The sequence below is a fragment of the Cryptomeria japonica genome, chromosome 11 (assembly GCF_030272615.1).
Source record: "Cryptomeria japonica chromosome 11, Sugi_1.0, whole genome shotgun sequence".
In the NCBI taxonomy this organism is placed as follows: domain Eukaryota; kingdom Viridiplantae; phylum Streptophyta; class Pinopsida; order Cupressales; family Cupressaceae; genus Cryptomeria; species Cryptomeria japonica.
The window spans coordinates 687,150,432-687,163,718 of record NC_081415.1 but is presented as its reverse complement, the minus strand read 5'-3'; the positions used below and the strand labels follow the sequence as shown (position 1 = coordinate 687,163,718).

General features: G+C 39.0%; 1 protein-coding gene across 1 annotated transcript in view; it reads right to left on the bottom strand.

Annotated features, from left to right (window-relative positions):
* The window catches only part of LOC131038143 (probable trehalase), an 86,873-nt gene that overhangs the window by 49,443 nt on the left and 24,143 nt on the right, over positions 1-13,287 (bottom strand). The gene's annotated exons all lie outside the window — the stretch shown is intronic.

Sequence of the window (13,287 nt, the reverse complement as noted above, 5' to 3'; positions counted from 1 at the left end):
TTGCAATCCAATAAAAATATTACAAGGCAAGTACTTCAAACTATCATACTCGTTAAAGTAGTGGATTTCTTAAAAAGTATTCCTAAACTTTGAAATTCTATCGTATCAGGGCAAAATGAGACGATGCATGTTATGGCTCTATTGGAATCTAGTGAAAATGAAGATCCAATAACCGAACCTCCACTATCAAGGGACTGAGCGATTGATCAAATGTTACTAGCAGTCAACACAACAAAGAAATTAGCGTGGTGAATATAGAGATCCTTGGAATGAATCTCGCCAATACAATTGTTGATGTCACGTCTAGCGTGAACATAATGCTGGAAGACACTTGGAGAAGTCTTGACAAGCCGACCATTTGGCCCCCAACTTTTCAACTAGTGTGTGTATATTAGCAAGGTATCAAGGTACTTGGAATTTTAACGGGACAAAAGGTAATTATTGGAACCCAAGCATTTTTGTTGAACTTTGTGGTCATTTCATTAAGGAAAAAAAAATATGATGCATTGTTGAGTTGAGGTTGGCTAGTAGTAGCCAAAGCCAATCACAATTGAAAAGAGAATACAATCTCCATTGAAAACAAGGGTTGAAAGTGTAGCATAATAAATTGTGTACCCATCATAATTCACGTGGTGTTTAGCACCATTGTAATTAATCATTTGAAAATGTGCATGTCTCGAGAACCAATTAGCAAACTTGATAACAACCTACAATGCCTAGCCCTTTGAACTGTAAAATTGGGTAGGACACTAGCACCAACGCGAGGGTCCTATCAATTTGGACCTTTGAATTGCCAAAAAGGGTTCTCTCAATTTGACCCTTGTTGATGTGTTTTTTATGCACCTCAAACACAGAACAAAATACCAAGGTATCTTATCCTGTATTGAACAAAATCTTCCCAAATACTAAACTATGTGATCAATTGGAAGACTCCCAGGTTTCTACTGTCGGGTCTCGACGTATGGATAAGCTCAATGGTTTGATGTGATAATGCTGGAATCACAAGGGGACTTACGTTGAATGCTTGGATGTTTGAACGTTACTAGAACTTGGGACTAACTCATTTAACAAAGAAAGAACAAAAGGAAAGGGTTTAGAGAGTCTAATCTAATCCTAGGAATGTAAGAGGCAATGAATGATTAGGTGAAACTCTACTAGACTTTGCTTTGACATCAATGAACAACTCCACAATGCTAGTGCAATCTTCTAAGGTAAATATATGATGTTCAAACTACCAACAACAACAAAGACACCATCAAGAAAATGCATATCAATGTGTGAATAGCAATTGAAGTTAAGCTTGAATAAGGATTTTAGTTGACCACGCAAGGCAAGTTTACAATCAGCAAACTGCTAGTAGTATGGATATGCGAATTTCAGCATTAATCATCCACAAAATCTTTCATTCATCTAATTAACATTAAAGCAAATGAGAAGTAGAAACCATGCGACTTGTTGAAACAACACATTTCACCATATCTTCAATGAAAAGTGTATATTTATTTCCAAGTTTAGCAACAATTTCTTCTTCTCCTACTCTACTCTACTCTAACTTCTAATTCCCAATTGCCTTAGCAACTATTCTTCTACTCTTCTAACATTAACCTTTACAAATGAGAGCATTGAGACTTGTATAGAGGTCTCATTACAATGAACGGCTCAGATTGATTCAAGATCAATGACCAAGAGTACAAGATAAAACCCTAATTAGGGTTTGTTACAACCACCATTACATTGGCCAATGAGAGATGAGGGTAGGTAAGATAAATAATGTTTGATGTAGCGTCACGTGTCACTTGTTCCATCCTTGAATGAATGCTGACTTGATACCTTTTGATTAGACGAATGGTGACTATGATGCCACCTCAGCTTGCCTTGTAGACTTAATCAATTTGCCTTGAACATTCTTCATGATGTTTGGAATTCCTTATGATATTTTGGATTTCATCCTTATGTTAGGGAATTCCTTGAACTATTCCCATCTTAAAGTTCTTTGACTTTGAGATTCCTTGATGTAGTTCCTAATTTCTTGATGTGAAATCCTTTGTGGTCATGTCTTGGATTTGTATTTCCTTCATTTGTTCACCATCATGATGAAGTTTTCTTCATGTTTGATCTAGTCCACATCCCTACTTTTGGAATCTCTGTCTTGAAATCCTCTTCCAATCCTTGAAATGTTGATCTTCCTCCTCAAAAAACATCTTTGTCAAGTCTCCTCCCTACCTTGGGCAATCCTCTTTCACCTCAAGCCCTAATCATCATGCGTCCCTTCCTTGTAGCAAACCTGCAAAACAAACAAATATTGAATCAAACACCTATGGGATAAACCTTGTTTCAACCTTGGTGGGAAATCGATCATCATAAGGACAGATCAATTCCTAAAACATCTGCATTAACTTTGTCCATTCCTTCAATCGATGGAAATTTGATGCCTATAAGGACTACTTTGTTATTGATCTTCATTTGAAATGATTTGATCACCATTTGATCGAGTAGAAATTCAAACCCCATCAAAACACTTCAAAGTTCCTCACTTTGTCCTCACAAATAATTTTCCAGAATTAATTAAGGTTCTAATTTCAAATAGTTTTTAGAGCTGTAAGCTCGTGAAAATAAGAAATTCAACATTAGATAACACAAATTCTGGAAAATACAAGAGATTTGACCAAAATCAGGAAAATTTATCCTCAGAAAACCTGATTTTCGAGTCTGATTTTGATGTGTAAGTCTGAAAACACCCTTCCAAACTTAGAAAATGAATGATGTTTCAACCCATCTCGCTGTCCAAGTCTGATTTTTGAGTATAAAAAGTCTGAAAATGCTCAGATACCAGTTCTTCCCTAAAATACCCAGGTCCCGGTCCTAGTTCATGCCCGATCCTGGTCCGAGCCTGGTTCGACCTGGGTCCCACCCGAGTCCTGCCTAGCCGCTTGGGCAGGAACCGGATGGGACCCAGGTCGAACCTAGGAGGACCCAGGTGAACCAACGCCCGTGGGTTCCCAAAAACGGGGCCCACGGGTAAGAAAACAAATAAAAACAATTAAAAATCAGTTTTTTTAATCCTATTTTAACATATAAACCCTAATCCGCCCCCCTTTGATGCATGCATTCATTCAACTCATTCTACTTGCATTTTTGAAGATTTTTTCTCTACAGTCAGGTTTCTTAGTTTTCGTATTTTTCTTCGAAGGTGACGACTACGAAAGTGTGAGACACACATCAAAGGCGTAGGAATCACTGGAGAAGGAAGATTTAGCCATCAAAGGTAAGTGAATCTGAATTTTTTTCAAGTTTTCAAGAATTTTTCCAAGTTTTTTTAATTTTTTTTAAAGAAGTCTTGTATATTTTTTTACACTTTGTATGCATAGCATGGGGTCATAATGCCGAAATTTTAATATTTTTTTTCAATAATGTTGTGCTTTCTCTTTTTATTTTTGGTGCATTATTCATATAATCATACATAATGATTGGAACTAGAAGTGCAAGTGCAAGCTCTAGTTCAGTTGCAAATGTCCGAACTGAAAATAACCCCTTTAAAATTGATCAAGATTCACCACTTTGGTATTATACAACAATGATCAAGCAAATGTCTGGTGGTGGGGGTTTTGTTTGGCACTGCAACCATTGTGGCACTGAGTATACCAGCTCATACTTTCAAGTGAAAGGCCACCTTTGTTTCATCCCTGGGCGTGGAATAAAATTTTGTACGGAATCAAATGGCAGGGGGCTGCCAAAAGCTCTAGTTTTGGGATATATTAGAGAACAAGAGGAAGCTGATAGGAGAAGTAGCAAAGCAAAGACTGATCATCCTCTTGTCCATCCAAGCTCGACGTCTAAGAGGCCTTCTAGTAGCATTGGCTCCACAAGACCAGCTAGTTCACATCCTTTCATGCAAAACCCACCAGTTATTGCAGTAGAGAATTAGAATGTTGTGGCTTCACGGAAAAGAGGCCCATTGGATTTTGCCTTCAACAATGAACTGAGAGAGATTGCAGATTCCAAAATTAGACATTGCCTTTATGGCAATGGGCTTCCTTTCAACCTTGTTAGATCACCTTACTTTCGGGACATGGTGCATACTCTTTGCAATACACCTTCTGATTACGTTTGTCCAGGGTATGAAAAGGTGAGAACCACCTTATTGGCAAAGGAGAAAGCATTCATAGAGTCACAGTTGAAGGTCATCAAAGATACATGGCAGGAAACAGGTGTGACCGTTGTTTCTAATGGATGGAAAGATTGTAAAAATAAGCCATTGATCAATGTTATAGCAATGTGTCCTAAAAGGGCAATGCTTTTGAAAGCAATGGATTGTGAGGGGCAAGTGAAAGATGCAAGTTTCATTGCCAATATCTTGATAGAATGCATTGACATGGTGGGGCCTCAAAATGTTGTCCAAGTTGTAATGGACAATGCTAAAAATTGTAGGGCAGCACGAACTATTGTCTTCTTATTTTTTCCTTTCTAGTTGTAAATTTGTGTATATGTTTATTTTGCCCCAAAAGTCGGTTTTGTGAGAAAGATTTTCCCCTTTGTAAAGCAATTTGTGAATTGCATTGTTCTTCCCCATTTTCCCTCTTTACTTGTATTTGGGATTATCCCGATTACAAGTTGGATGAAAATAATTGTTCTTCCCTTATGGTTATAAGAATTTAACCATCTTTTGTTGAAATTCCAAGTCGCAAAGATAAAAATTCCCATCCTTACAAATTCGGGTTTTTAGAACCGGATTGCATGTCCAAAGTTCTTCCCATTTTCTTGAAAATGACATTCCCAAAACTTTCCTATTTTTATCCATCTATATTGCTTATATCCGTACTTTCCGTTCACGTCATTTCCCGCAAGTCTAATTCTCATTTTTCACTCATTTCTCAATTTTCCGTTTTACAAGTATACTTGCATTCGGGATTTAAAAATCCAATTGCATGTGCACTCTTCCCAACTTGTATACTTGTAAAATTTTCCCCAAGATCTGAAATTGATCAAAGTCAAATTTCCACCATTCCCACTTATTTCCCATCTTTCTCTCACAAAATCATGAAGTGCAAGGGTTGGAGTTCTTCCCATTTTAAGAAGGAAAAATGTTAGTTGCAACTGATTATGATGTTGCGCTAACACTTTTAAGTCTTCATCGCCGTATACCAAGTTGTCCTTCAATGTCAGATTTACCATCCTCTCCTATTCCGAAGAAGATGAAGTATAAATATGACAAGTACCAGGATGAAGTTTCACCTTCGCGAGTTTCCTCTCTTTTGGATCGCATAAAAGATACGGAAATAGGGCATGTGGACATATCAGAATTTGTCAAGAGAGTGGAGGATCCGCAGGATAGTAATATGCAGCAGTTGTTGGACAGCCACATTCATCACGCATCCTCTTTTCCAGTGGCTGCCCTAGAACCTGAATTTGTTCTCGCTTGTGCCCATCGCTTTGACAAGGAGACAAGAACCATTAAAAATGATGATGGTGAGGCAATAATCCGCTTTGATGCAGATACAATTGAGAAAGTCTTCAGAATACCACCAACACCTGTTTATATGGAAATTTCAAAGGATAGTGCAGCCGAGTACTATGTCAAGAGGGAAAAGGACTGTAAGCGTCATATTAACAGGTGGATTCATGAGCCATGAGCCGCCTTCTCAAGGTGGACTAAGTTGTACCGTTGTGACTTTAAGTGGGAAATTGGAGACATCATAACTCTCCTCAGCAGGATGATGGGTCTTGAACACTCTAATGTTTTTGAACCCTGGATGTATCAATTTACCATGTTCATAAGGCAATTCCATCATATATCATGGAGAGAGACTATCGACGATGCTTTATGCGAGCAACTTGCAGCAGTCCCTACCACCATGACGTTTTACATGAATTCATACTTAGTGTATTTGGCAGCATCACTCAGACATTTCCCAGGTCTTTCTACCAAGGGTGATCGCTCGCTTATACCTGTGTGGGAATATTATGATCAGCTACCTTTGAGACCCAGCAGATTACATTTCAGAAGAGTTCAAGATGCATTATTTGGTTACTTCATGTGCCAGTTTGACAAGACTTTGAAGAACAAAAGGGTGTTAGATGAGGCATGGGAAAGTGGGAAAGAGTGAATGAATATGGGTGCTTGTTTCTTCAATTCCTAACCTTTACCTATATGAGAGTCGGATGCTATAGTGGGCAGCCATACATGCTTCCTAAATACCCGACCGATAAGATCATTCTTATGAAGTTGGGAAGACAGATCATGGTTGTGCACACTCATCAGTCTGTCAGACATAAGGTCGAAATGGGGATTTCTACAACAAACCCATTGAAGATTGGCCTGTATTCTCTTGTCACATCCGTCAAAGCCAAAGCTATGGAGACTGAGATGCAAGAAATTAAACTCAAAAGGTTCAAGTCTAGGGCAGATTTTGATTACCGGGGTATGAAGGAAAACATCAAAAAGTCCTTCGTGCACGTACATCGTATTGAGGATATCTGGGTAGATCTCCGTACAGAAATGGAGGTTCTCAAGATGGACTACTGCAGGCTTACCGTTGAGCAGGTTATTGATCTGAACTTGGTGGACATTCCGCAAGGAATGATTGATGACGGTCATGTGCTCGATCCAGAGTACGTCTCACGAAGGGTTGAGGAAGCCCCACTTCCTTTAATCCAATGGTCGCATAAAGATTGCATGTCCATTCTTGAAAGATTTCAGCCTATCCTGGCTAACACCAACACTTGGCTCAAAGGTAATGGTGTTAGACTCATCAAGATCAAGGTTGGGAAAGACGATGACTCTACGGGGCCTCTTGGACGTAAGTCTGAGATTCAAATTGACAACAAAGAAGGTGCATCATCTTCAAGCACCAAGATCAAATTGCGGGTTAGTCGGGCAGTAGTGCTTCCTCCTGAGGAAGCGACGGTTCGTGGAAAGGAAATGTCCCGGTTTCATGTTCATGTGATCAATCCTGATAATCCAGAAGAAGGACAGCAATCCGATGATGCTCCTAAGTCTCTAGCTTCGGACTCACCTCATGAGATTCCTTCCTCAGTTTCCATCGAGACGCCTCTTTCTCCTCCTAACATAATAGTGGAAGAGTCTCCTCAGAATGTCGTTCCTATTTCAGCAATTGAGCCGCCTCCTAATCATCTACAAGAGAGTTCGCTGGAAATTCCTGAGGATACTCCTGCATGTATCCAATTGTCAGAGATTGATACCTCTACTTCTGGCTTTGAAGAATTTATGAGGCAATCTTCATGCCCATTGGTTACTGAGCAAACCATGGTCGCCATCCAAAAAGACACTCCTCCCAAGGTGACCACGGTTGTTCAAACAAAAACTGCTTCTCCTTCGCCTTCAGCAGCTAATAGAGGAGAACTAGCCATTTTACCTCCATGGCTTAGTTCTTTTACCCCAAAGAGGAAGAAGCAAGAAATCTCCCTTGATGTCTTTGACTATCAGCAACTCAAACAGTCTAGGCCCAAGGTTGATAAAAAGGCCAAGACAATCTCAAGAGTAACTGTTGATAGCAATAAGATGAAAGTGGCAGAAGTTGTTGAGCCCCTTGCGGATAAGCCACGTGAGGAAATGCGAGCTGCTGATTACAGGGTTACAAGAATTGAACTGGGTAAACAAATGCATGAAGTGGTCAAACATGATGCCCAGCAATCCATAGCCTCACTAGTACAGCGGTATGATGAACTTCTAGCAAAGAAAGACAAGCTAGAAGAGGAGAACCGGCAACTTGTTGCAGCTGTTCACAAAATTACAAGACCTGCTGGTGAAGGGAGTAATCCTACAAGTTTTTCTGGTACCCAAGAATCAATTCGGGGAGTTGAAAGAGCTGCTCAGAAAGTACAAGTGTTGGATTCTTGGGTGGATCAGCTTCATGATCTATGTGCACAAGTGATAAAAGACATTTTCCAAATGATGTCTAAGTTGGAGGCCATTGAAGAGAAATTGAATCATACCACCCACACTTTCAAACAGAATCAAGAAAGTGTTGAAGGTAGTTTGACAATCTGGCACACCATGCCCCAACAACAGTTGAGTGTTCTTCAGGATCATGCCATTATTTCTTCTAGGGTCATGTACTTGGAATTTAAAGAACTTCTGGAGAATAAAGCCCTTGTTCTCAAATCCCTCATTGAGGAAATTGGTGATGCAATAAGATTGCGGGGTGAAGTATTTCAAGATCTACAGATGAGGATTCATAATGAATGGAGGAGCGAACAATTCTCAGCTGCTTCAATTCAGGTTCTGATGAAACATCAAATCTTTTTGCACGAAATCCAGTCCATCTTGGAGAAGAACGACTCTATGCTTCTTCGATGTCATGATACCATTGTGAAGACCATGGTTGTTACCAAGAACACCCACGAACCGAATCCCGCTGAGCTACGAATGATCATCTAGAAGTTCAAAGGATTCATGTCTTCACATGTTGCAGCCTTTTGTAATCTCTTAGTTGTAGTTTTTCTTTTGACAAGTTACATGTAAAAGCCTTTTGTAAATTGCAAGTTAAATCTTTACTTGCACTTTTGCAATTACATGTAAGGCAATTACAAGTTGTGTTCAGTTAGGACTGTAATTGGAATAAGTCTTAGTTAGTTATTGAATAAGTCTTGGTGATTGAGAGAATCTCTCAAGTTAGTTAGGATCCTTCCACCTTTTTCTCAAGACTCCTCTTCTATAAATACTTGAGGGGTCTATTGTAATCTTTATCTTTTGAAAGCAAGCAAAAACTCTGTCAAATTTACAACAAAGAAGTCTTTGAGCTTTCATGTGTGAATTCAAGAATTGAAAGGAATAGAAGGAAATTGCTCAAGCTTTGAGTCTTTGTGCTACATACTTGAGTTCGTGTTCTATATTATCTTTCTTGCAAGTGTTACTGCAAAGAACTTAATCGAATTTGATTTGCAGTCTTTGTGCTGCAAGTATTTGAGGTTAATATAAATTAGAATAAATATTCTTTCAAGAGGAGTTGTAAGTCTTTGTGCTTGCACTTATTCTTACTAGAATTTAGGAGCAGATTTTGTGAGGAATAGTTGTGAGTCTTTGAGGTTATACTACTTCCCATTGTTTTATGTAGAAAAGAATAAGATATTGCAGTCTTTGAGCTGTTGTAATTTGTTTTTGATAGCGTTAGTATAGAAAAGGGTAGATAGGGCTTCATATAATCAAGACTTTGAGCTTGATATTGTTGTCCCGTCCCGAAGGAAGTGACGGAAGTCTTTGAGCTTTCAAGAAACTTCATTTCCTTTTTCTCATTTCATTTCAAAAGTTGTTACCGCTGTTTTATGTTAAATTGCTATCACTTTTCTGTGAAGAGAAAAGGATATTGACTTTCATGAAAGAAGAAGAAAGACTGTTGTCCCATCCTATTTTATTTTTAAAGTTGTAGTTAGATAGGGGGGAGCCTTCCCTTAATTAGGAGAGTTTTACTCACACACTGTGGTTGAAACCACAATTTTGTATATTTCCCCAAGTGTACAAGATTTTCAACCAACAACTCTCAAACTCGCGAAGTTTCCTCCTGAGCCGAAAGTGATAAGAGGCTCTCGAAATCCCCTCCACAGGCAAAAAAAAAAGTAAGTTTCAAAACTCTTCAATAGCCCAAAGTCTGTTAAAGATCGCATTTTTAAGAAGCGATAAGGACAACCTCGCAATGATCCATAAGCCGAAAAAGGAAAACGGAGCAAGCTTCGAGTTTGCAAAATCGGCTTCATAGCTGGAAATTCCAAGTTTTAAAATAGCGCATTCCAAGGCACAAGTTAAACCCTAAGTCACGAAGTCTATCTCCAAGCTGAATTGCGCAAAAGAGACATAAGTTCGAATATCGGCTAGGTAAGCTGAAAATATCAAATGACAAGGTCTCACAATCAGCTCAAGTATCCCGAAAATGTTTTATAAGTTACAAATCGCACAAAGTGAACACTCAGGCCGAAAATGCCAAAATGAGGAAACGTTTAACTTTAAAACTTTTCAAAATGCCTCTCCCAGCTGAAAAATCGTGTGAACTTTTCAAAGGCGTTAACTTAAAAAACTTTGCAAAAACCCCTTTTAGCCCGAAAATGGAAAATTAGTGAAAGCCGAAATTTATAAACTTTGCGAAATGGCCTTTCAACCCGAAAAACACCAAAATCGTGAAAAGTCTACTCATCTAGCCAAAAGTGTTAAGTTCGCATTTTATTCTTTCAACCCGAAAATTTCCAAACTCGCGCAAAACCCTTAGAAGCCTCGAAATTCAAAAAACGTTAGAGCAAAATCGGCCTAAAAGGCCTAAATGAGAAATCGCGTCTCCTTCATAGGTCGAAGTTGGCTTTGAAAGTTCCTATTTAAGCAGAAAAAATTAGAGAAATTTGAAAATCGCAAAGTCTGGCAAAAGGGGCTAAAAAGGCGAAAATGAAAACAAGTGTTGAGTCGCGTAATATAACCTTGCAGGACAAAATAAAGTTCGCTTAACTCTCATTTTGGTTCAAAGGGCCGAACTTTGTCAGGTAAAAGGAAAAAGTATTTTAAAAGCATTCGCAATTTTGGCTAAAGAGCCGAGTTTTGCAAGGGGTCAACCAAGTGAGAACTCGCGCATTTTAATCTTAAAGCCCTAATGAATTCAAAAGGAGTGGCCTTAACTCAAAACGAAATCTCTCAACTTGCCCAAAGGTCCTGAATTCCCAGAGGAGAAAGGGAAAACATTCAAAAGATACATCTCACAAAGAGCTTCTTGAGCCAGACGTTAAAATTTAATGTTTGTTAAATTAATTTAATTAATTTTTCAAATTGATTTATTAAATTGAGATTAATTATTCGTAGGTCGAAGGCTTCATCCCGAAGAACCAGGAGAAAGCCTGAAACGCAAATCGAAGAAGGATTGCAATCAAGGCCAAGCATTGGAAGCTAGAAAAGAAGAAGATGCAGGAACGCGCTGCAAGAGCGCGAGAGCAACCGAGCATTGGGAAGTGTGCCGCTGAACAACAAGCTAAAGTTCACCATCGGGACCAAAGACCAAATAACACTCTGAATGCAGCAAGTCTATGCATTCTCGAGAAATACACAACTGGATTTAATTCCAGAAGTTCAGTTTCTGAAAACTGAAACTGTTTTATTGTAAAACTGTCTATGGATCCCACGCAAGATATTTTAAAACAGAGGGCACACGAATCAGTTATGTCCAACTACCGGATAGACCCAAATTAGAGCCCAAATAGTGGTAGGCAGTTGAGATAGTGGTTGGATAGATGAGTGAGAGTTTAATGGGCATGGGTTAGGGCTGCCAGCTTCTGGAAGGCAGGTCAAGACCCTTGGATGCAGTCCATCCTAGCCTCTGATTCATATTGTAAATTCTGTAAAAGGCAGAGGCCTTTCTTTTGTAAAGGATTAGTTAGTTAGATTTTAGAGTTAGAACAGGTTAGATTTTAGGAATAGCATAGAGATACTGCAGAAATTGTTGTAATGGCAGCTGAAGCAAATATATGAACATTGAAATATGATGTTTGTTGTCTTTGTTTTAGTCTGTTTGCATGGTTTCTTTCAGCTGGTTAATTTTAGAGTGCAGGGATTTTAATGGTGAAGTATAGAGGGGTATTTGATGCATTTCTGGTTCATACCATTGGGGGTCCGCTGATTGTAGGTCACCGTGCATGGTTAGTCTGAACCCAAACTGTACTTAGTTCAACTACAGGTGTTCGTCTTAGGCTGCGTCGGAATTGGGTGCTTAAAACGAGTGTCTCCGGTCTGAAAATCCTTCATCCCTTGGAGCTTGCATCGTTTTTGTCTAGTTGTGAGGGTATCTCTGGCGAAACAAGAACTGGTTTATCGAAATCTGTCTACCCACTGCATCAGCTGTTATCATCCTTGTCCTTAGGCTTCCTGAACCCTTCCCTTTTGATTTTATTTCGTAATCTGAAAATCGTAGCAGACCATCTTGTTGCAAAACGTAAGTCTCCTTGTGCTCCCAACAAATCACATCAGTCACTGAGTAATCCTACAGTCAAGACCTGACAATCGAAACCTTGAGGTAGTCCCCATTGATCAATTGAAACAGCATTAGGGATTTCCTTATCTCAAGAGAGGATAGGATGCTCGGTGAGATCATTCTATTCTATGTTGGTCGGATGGAGTCGTAGCAATGCGATTTTAGCCACGTCAACAGTATGCAGTTGGAACCTCAGAGTCAATGTATGATCTTCCTACAATCTTAGCATACATCTGATTTTGATCAAGAGAGGATAAGGTGACTGTTGGAAAACTTTATTCTATGTTGGTGTGGTCACAAAACACCCATCAACAAGTCCATTAGTGACTCTCACAAAACCAACTTAGCTTACACTTTCAATTACTCTGATTCATTTGCATCGCATTCAAATTTAATTGCATTGATCTGATTTCTTGATAAATTGATAAGATAGTTGCATTGATTACTTGATTAGACATTCCTATTGCATATGTTGCATATGTTGTATGTCTAGAAAACATAAAGATCTTAAACCAGAGATCGGAAAATCGCCCCGGACTCGCCAAACTCTGTGAGTCTGAGTCCGATTTATGCCCCCCGAGTCTGGCGAGCTCGGACTCGGACTCGTCCGAGTCCAGGGGGCGAACTCGAAAAACTTGTCAAGTTGGCGAGTTTGGCATAAACTCGCCAAACTCAACGAGTCCCATGCCTGGGATTCGACCGGCGGCAAGGCCAAAAAAAATGCATTTTTTAAAGTTTTTTTAATTTCTTTTTTTGATGTTATTTATCCTCCAACCCTAAAAGTGAACTTCATTTCATTCATTTGGAAAAATAGAAGGAGAAAAGTGAGTTGTGAAGAAAAACAAGGGTGCATTGAAGAAAAACCAGCAAGGAGGAAGCTCAAGATTTCTTCCATTTATCACATTGGGGCTGCATTGTGTTTGGATTTGGTGCATCAAGAGTTGGATAGGAAGAGTTTGCAGCTCATTTCAAGCTTGTTGTAAAAGGTAAGATTGTTTTTTTGAAGATTTTTTGGTTTCTTGTATGCAAAAATTCCATTTTCTATTCATTTATTTTGAAAGTTTTACATTTTCTTCCAAAATCTTTTGTATGTTTGTAAATTTATTATGTTTTATTGCAGCAAGCTTCACTTTATTATTTGCCTCAACTTCACGTTTCACAAAACTATCCTACAATGTCTACTTCATCTTCTAGACCCCCCATTAGAAAGGACCCTACTTGGAAATATCATGAGGATTTTCCAAGGCAAGGAAAGGGGCAAACAAAATGTACATTTTGCAAAACAATATTCCATGGAGGTATATATAGACTGAAATACCATATTTCTGGT